Here is an 8,011-nt window from a genome sequence, read left to right as displayed (position 1 = left end):
TTAGCCCAAAACGGTCTATCAATAATACATTACCAAAACAACATTTGAAATTTAGGATGTGGGCCACAATAAAGAGATTTACTTTCGTAAAATCAGGTAAGTTAAACTTGAAGTCACGTTGGAAGCAAATGGCAAAGGTCAGTTGTCAGATGCTCGAGCTCACCTGTTAATGCTCGCGCTCTGCTCGTCCTATAACGGCGGGTTTATCATAAAATCCGAGAGTTTCCGTCAGTTTTCGCCGCCGCCCCAGACACGTCCTGTCTTCCTCGATATGGATGTCAGCAGCCCAGGAAGATTTTTATTACCCTTTGTGTTCTTCATTTTCGGGCATCTTTTTCGTCCTGACCACCCCACCACACATCAAATCCGCCATCTTCGCTGTGGCCGTCATCACATCACGCACGTGATATTGATAAACACTACACGAGTGGTTTTCAATCCTGTGGGCCGCGGCCCCCTAGTGGGGATCGCGCTGGTATTGAAGGTGGGTCCGCCATTAACTATTAATATAAATAATAATATTGTTAATATATGTAAAAATGTCTGTTTTTAGTCATAACATAATAACATCATTTCATATATATAATTAAATAAGCCCGGGTTAATTTTCTGTTCATTGCCAGTTTCTTCTAGGGCTGTTGCGATAGAAATTGGCATAAAATCATGATTTTGAGCGTGCGCGATTTCTAAATCGCTTTGTGATAGCACGATTTTTTTTTTTTTTCCGCGGCCCTGACCTCCCGCAGTATGCCCATCCCCGATCTAATCAGAATGCAACGCAAGCCTAGCGCGAGAACAGATGTGACGCGCCATTTTTTTTTTCGAACCCCAATGTTAACGCGATCAGAGCGTTCACTGCACCGGACGGTAAAAGGCTAGAAATAAAAAAACGTGCGAAAATAATTAATATCTAGCACATGAGCACAGAGAGATTTGTGACTGCACAGGACGCAGTTTGGAGGACGAGAGAAGACACGTTTTAGTCGCGCACCACTCCTCTTCACTCCGGTCGAGAGCAGCGTGTATCTGAGCACGCGGCGTCTGGCGTTTTGATCTGTGGCATCAAGAGCGTCAAAAGGAAATGTGCGTGGATTCTGACAAAGAACTAGCGTGGACAGATTCGCGCCGCCAGCACTGCATTAATTTAAACGTGCTTTCGCGTTTACAATAACGCGCGTCTTCGCTGCGCTGCTGCTTCTGCACCGCATACACATACTGTATAACCTCACTGCTGACGGAGTAGGCCTACGTGTGAACCTGTAATAATGTATAACAAATCCTATTTTCAACAACCTGAGGCACCACTACAATTAGATGAGCTCTATGAACAAGTATGTGCAAAAAAGAAAAAAAGTCCCTGGACACAGGGATTTATTTATTTATATTTTATTTGCCATAAGTCTAGAAATGTTGTTACACCTTTACTATTATTATTTTGACTTATGTCTGTTCTAGAGACGTTACAAACTTTTTTGATAAAGCTCTAATTGGTTTTCTTTTGGAAATATGTTCAAATTCATCCCTGAATGCATTTATGAACCCCTGTAAAAGCATATCTGTGTGTGTCAAAATTGTGATTAAAAAAAATCGAAATCACAAAATTGATCAAAGAAATCGCGATAGGTTTTTTTTTTTTTTGTCCATATCGCACAGCCCTAGTTTCATTAAATAATACAGTTAAACAATCTAGTAGCTTTATGAGTACTAAGTTATTAACCCAACTAATAGCGGGGGCAGTTCTTTTTTTTTGCAGTGGGCCGGCGCAAACATGGTTTGGTTGTGTGGGCCGCCCGAGGTTGAAAAAGGTTGGTGCAACCACTGCACTACACTATCTTTCATGTACCGTGATTAATACTTGTTTTGATGTTTTTATTTATTTTCTTTTTTTTTCTTTATAATCTTCTTTTTCTTTAAACTTGTTCTGTTTCGTGCTTTTTTTCTATCTATTCTCATCCATTTGTTTACTTCAGATGAACGTTGTTGATGTATTGATGATACATTTTTGTGTCGATGTAAATGCATAGTTGATTTTTTCATTAATGGCATCTTTGAATTTTGCAATAAAAAAAACACTACACTATCGCGATATAACAGCACAGAGTAATAATGGTCATAACTTTTGGTACCATAATATAAGCTTTCCTTTTTACAAAATTAATGTAATATTTTTAATTGAAAATATTTGAAAAAGGCATACTCTTATTATAATTATATATATAATATATATATACTATATATATATATATATATATATATATATATATGATATATATATATAGTAATATAGGCTGCAATCTTAAATCTACAAAACACAGGCAAGAACACTCATCTTGCATTTTTGGAATCGAATGCCGCAACTAACAAGGGTGGGCGCCATTGAAACACTTTACGTTATTAAGGACAGGACCAAGATAACAGTGGCCGGGGTAATTTAACCTAGGAGATCTGTTGTAAAGACCTTCTGCTGATTGAGGAATGGCCATTGTTGATAGAATCGGTGAGCAGATCGGTTGCACCTCTCTGTCTTCCTTAAATCAGGTCAGAGCAATATAGAAAACATGATGGAAATGTTGGGGGAAAGAGTAATAAAGCTTGAGCAAGAGGGGGCAGAAATATTGCGGCAGGAAACAGGTTTTGTTAGCACAATTTATTGGCAACAAAATGGCAAAAGCATACATACAAGACTTTGGATATGACACAAAAAAACAGCTCTGCTAAACTATTTTACAAACTGTGCAGAGTTTCAATAATACAAGGTTTAATACCAGGTGGTGGCTGATATGGTGTCCTTGAAATTTTGTTGGTTTCGGAAATATCTTAATTCTTTTGTGATAATATTCAGGAATATGTTTTGCAATGACAAAATACAGGATCAAAGAAACTGATTAATTAAAAAAAATATTTGGCTGTTTATCATCACATCATCATCATCATCATCATCATCACTGTAACTCTTCAAAGTAAACTGCAACTCTTTAAAAGGGACTTTAAAATGTACAGTAATATGAAAAATGAAAACAAACTGTGTATCTAGCTGCAGAAATTACCTAAACCTGCTGTATAAAACGAACACATAATTTGATAGAAGGGCATTCCATTTTTTTGAATGATTGACTTAAATAAAAGGCTATTTTCCTGTTTAAAGTATAAGCTAGACATAATGGATGTTATTTAAACTCATACAAATCTAACGAACAGTAAATTTGTGGCTGAATTTACAGTAAGGTAATGTAACTTGTCCTCATTATGTGTTACTTCCTGAGTATGAAATCCATTATTCAGATAAAAAAAAAAAAAAAGCAAGACAAGACAGTAAACATCAAAAACAGCTGCCGTTTACAATCAGGTCTGATGACTTGAGTGACATCAGATGAAGTCAGAATGCATTATTTATTGTCACAACCCCTGTACTGTGCTTCCCAAATGATAACCAAAGTCCAACATGACCTCAAAGTCTGGAAATAAACATGTAACCAATTATAAAAAGTCATGCAGAAACATATCAGTTTCCCATTATGAAAATAAGTCAGAGAAATAAGCGAAAGATGGACAAATATGCTTCTCACACATGTTGCCTGCCTGTCAATAAAGAACTCCTAATCTCGATTGTACAGTACAAGCAGAACACAGAATAATCATAACTGAATAAAAAAACACATCAACTCTGAAATCAATAGGAAATTTTGTTGATTTAGTACAATCTGCAAATGGCAACTGGTGATGTTTTTTTCTTTCAATGCAAGCTGTCTGTGTTGATGCAGTCCTTTTGTGTTGCAGGAATGCAAGGCATTTGACTTTTAATTGAAAGCAGAAGGGAAAAAGACAATAGCCAACGAATTTCCAGTAAAAATGCAAATGTTCAGGACTGGTCCTCAGTGGATGCCTCTGCAGTTCCAGTCTCCATTGAGAAGGCAGCCAACATGACCGTCTCTTCAGCAGTTGGGTTGTGATGTCAGAGTGTGGTTTGCCGACTGGAGTCTCTATAGAGATGTGTGATAACCTGCAAGACTGGTAAATTTTTTACATGGATAATTGGGCTAAAGTTGTCCAATTCAGGTCTCTGTTAATTCAGATTGCCTTATTCAGCCCTTGATAAAGTGCTCCAAGAGTCACATTTCTTGGGCTGCTTTGTAGCCTAGCTAGATGATTTCGAAAAAATCCAGTGAGCCAATATTGCTGCCAAGTTTAGTCCTGTGAAGTTCTTAAATGTTTACCCCAATTAAGAAGTGGAACCATCCGTTTCTTGTTTTCTGAGAAATGGATGACATCATGACACCATCACATGGGATTTACATCATCGAGGGTAAAAAGTGAGGTCAGAGAGAAAGTGCGCCACCCTGGTGGTTTAACGGACATTGCGCATGTTTTGTCTCCTACTGAGAGGGCTGTGAGGCCGTACTCTCTGGCTTGCGGTCTTGTCCTGTGGGTGTCTTTGCTGTTCCCAGTGACCGCGTTTTGCCAAGCGCCCGTCGAGCTCGTGAAGTCATCGTCTATCGTCCAGGGGGCCATTGTTGGCGTCATATTGTGTGTTTTCTAGTCGTGTGTCAGACGCGTCGTCCTCATCGCCAAACTCCCCTCCCATTGAGGAGTGGGTTCACCTACCACCATCACATCCTGCAGTATACGATATCAGCTATACATCAAAAACCTAAGAAAAGAACAACAATATAAGGCAGGTTTCATATATATGAAGAAAACTTTGGGTACAGATAAAGAGAAACACAGTAAGTCCTGTAAGAAAAACTAGGTTGAAGGAATATTTGTAGACCGACCAGGACCTAGAAATACCATTAGTCAACACTACCTGTGGTGGATGGTGAAGGACCGGTTTGGTGTTTGAAAAATCGCTAACCTTGACCTTAGCAAGTACCAGTAAAAATGTTTCAATTATGGTTGGGAAATTCATTTGTATTCATATTAAAATATTTGTAAATATATTTAAATACAATATTTCCGACACATTAAAGCGATTTGGTATTTGAATGTGTTGAAAACAGTGTATATATTTATTTATAAAAGTATTAAAAATATACATAATTAAAATATATATCTCTAATAAAAAGTATATAATATAAAAAAAGTATCTAAAAGTACATGAAATTAATTACAATTGTTAGATTAAGTAAGAACTTAAAAAAATATTTTAATGTTTTAGGTACAATGAACTTTTTTAATATATTTTTTATGTGTTAAAATAATTTATATAAACATTTCTAAAACTGTTGTAATATATTAGCAATATATTAAATAATATACAAACTGATGTTATTAATTGTGATTAAACTGTGATGATTTTAGAATGTTTAAATTGTATTTTAATATGGGGGGGGGGGGTTAAAATAATGTATCTAAATCCATTTATTTTAATAAAATATATCTTTAAATAAAATACAAAAGAATAGATGTGGCTAGTCATTCTGTACCAAGATGTGATAGATCGGATGAATTGCACATAAATTGTGTGAATTAATTAGTTACAACATTTTAATCTATTCATAGCCTCACAATATCAGATATGGAGCTTTGTTCTAGTGCAGTCTTCTGCTCTTTTCTTTCTCTCTCTCTAGGTTGAATCCTCATGCACAACTGATCAGTTAACTGGAGCACAATTCTTCACTGATCTGTGTGTCGACACACTACGCCATGGGAGCTCTTTATCTTTAATCTGGTCTCCCTCTCTGTCTACTCTTCTCTAGCTTCCATTCTATGTAACGATTGGCATTTGTCCCATGCAGAATTGTCCTGTATTTAAGGGAACAGAATATTAGATCCATATTTTGATAAGTATGGTGCAGAACTACATCACATTCATACATTGGGAGCCCACAAATCCATATGCATGAGCAAACACAGATGAACACATGGATGGAAACTCAAACACTTAATTTCTTTTTAAGGCGATGAAAGTGTTCAAACAGATAATTTTTGCTGCCCATGCTTTAGCGTCAGAGTGAATTTGCATTTAGCTCGGTTATAGTAAGACTGCATTAATATCGTTTTAACTGAGACCCATTAATGTGGCAAGTGTAAATGAAATGTGCATATCCAAATCACACAGCAGTCCAGTCGATCAAGATGCAAGAAGGCTGACAAAAGTACTCTCTAGCAAGAAAAAAGTACATATGGAAAAATTTTTGTACTGTTCACTCAAGAATGTTTTGGTCAATGCAGAGACAATTTTGTCCAGTATCAGCTTCTTGAGCACTTTTTTTACCACTGGATTTGTAGCTTTTAAAATGTCTAAAAATATAGGACAATATTTTCCTTGTTTTTTTTTTTTTCATATCTCAGTTTACTAGTTCTGGTTGAAAGTCCTCGTACCCTTTATGCTCCTGGTTCTGCTCTCATGCTTATTACCTGCCTCTTGATTTCAGCTCTTTTACTGTTCCATTTCTGTTTATTTGTGGAGCGCTGAGGTTGTGTCATCTTATAAGAGCTTTGGGCTGAGACCCCCAGAGTCACTACTGTCAGTCCTTCCCACCCCTCTGCTTCTTAATTACTCTCATTCATTAAGGTGGGCTTTTTGACTAAATAACAATATCCTCAACACACTGATTTTGTCAATTTGCATAGCTAATTAAGCAAGTCCATTAGCTAAAATGTTACTGATTAGAAAAAAAACGAATGCCGCTTGCCACACTGAGCCTTGAATTTGCCATCTTTTTTTTGAAAGGCAACTGTCGCCCCTGCAGTCTGGGTGTTACAAACCGGGGGCCTGGATCACAAACATTAACACACACCCATACAGACACACTCACGCAACCTACAGGTTTTCCAGCTGCTGGTTTGACTGAGAGCTCTAATTGCTATCAAATGGAAAGGCTTGTCCAGTGCTCTTTGTCTAATTAGATGTAAGCCCGTGGCTAACAACCCACACTGAGCCGCCCACAGCAAAAACAAACTGACTACCTGCCCGCCCTCAAATGACTGATCCCGACTAGTCTGCATCCACCTCGATCTGTAGCTTGAGGAGCACAGAAAGTCCGCATTTGAGCTGGACATTTATTTAAAAACAAGAGAACATTTCTATGCATGTTGCAAATCCAGACATGTTTATCACATGAAAATCTACTGAAATCATCATCATCCCAAAAAGATTCCCCACAAGGGGGTACTGTTGGTAATACTGTTGACTACAAGAAACCACTCCCCCCACCGCCCACCCCACACCCAACAAACCCTGGTGGTCACATGATGAGCTCATTGTGATTTGGGCTCACGTAGGAGGCCGATCAGCAGCATGCGATGACTGCACAGACAAATCCAAGTAGCCACACTTACATATGTATCCAGCAGGTTCCTCTCACGAAGCAGGCAACATTGCTTACAATGAAGGCTTACTGCTTTCGAATGGGGAGTAAAATGCACACACACACACACGACACACTAATTTGCCCCACCACACACCCCACACACACACACACACACATCCACACACAACACACACACCCACACCAGCGGGTATCTATATGATAGCTGAGCGCTGGCACAAAGCCATTTGCTCCCCAAACCACTACTTGTCTCGTTCTCTCTGTTTGTGTGAATGTGTCTTGTGCCGCTCCTTGTGCTGGTTGTTAAAATATAAGCATTACAAATTTGTGCAATTAGTGTTACATACATACACAGAGAGGACGAAACATTTCAAAAGCGAGAGAGAAAAGAAAAAAAATTGGTGAAGTTAAAATATTTAATTTTAGTATCTAATGTGACATATATGTTCAATTTTTAATCTGGCCAATTTCTTCACATGAATAGAGGCATAATGAATGAGTAATTTCATTTTGAAATGAACTGCTTTCAACTAGAATAACTGTTCAATATAATTTTCAATAAATAAAATATAAATATTGGATTAGAAATTTTTGCTATTAACAAAACGCAATTTACTGGAACTAAAATAGTGTTAGCTTTCAGTACGAAAATGGTCATAAAAATACATTAAAGCTAAACAGAACAGATATATATTATGCTGTGCCGCAAGAGCAATGTACAACAGTTGTGAACAAGACTG

At 37.5% G+C, this 8,011-nt stretch overlaps 1 pseudogene; it reads right to left on the bottom strand.

Moving 5' to 3' along the window:
- Positions 1-4,373: 4,373 nt before the first annotated feature.
- LOC122144483 overlaps positions 4,374-8,011 on the bottom strand; it is a 60,935-nt pseudogene continuing 57,297 nt past the window's right edge.

The sequence above is a fragment of the Cyprinus carpio genome, unplaced genomic scaffold (assembly GCF_018340385.1).
Source record: "Cyprinus carpio isolate SPL01 unplaced genomic scaffold, ASM1834038v1 S000006694, whole genome shotgun sequence".
Lineage (NCBI taxonomy): Eukaryota > Metazoa > Chordata > Actinopteri > Cypriniformes > Cyprinidae > Cyprinus > Cyprinus carpio.
The sequence above is the reverse complement of the archived record's forward strand: the minus strand, read 5'-3'. Positions and strand labels throughout refer to the sequence as shown.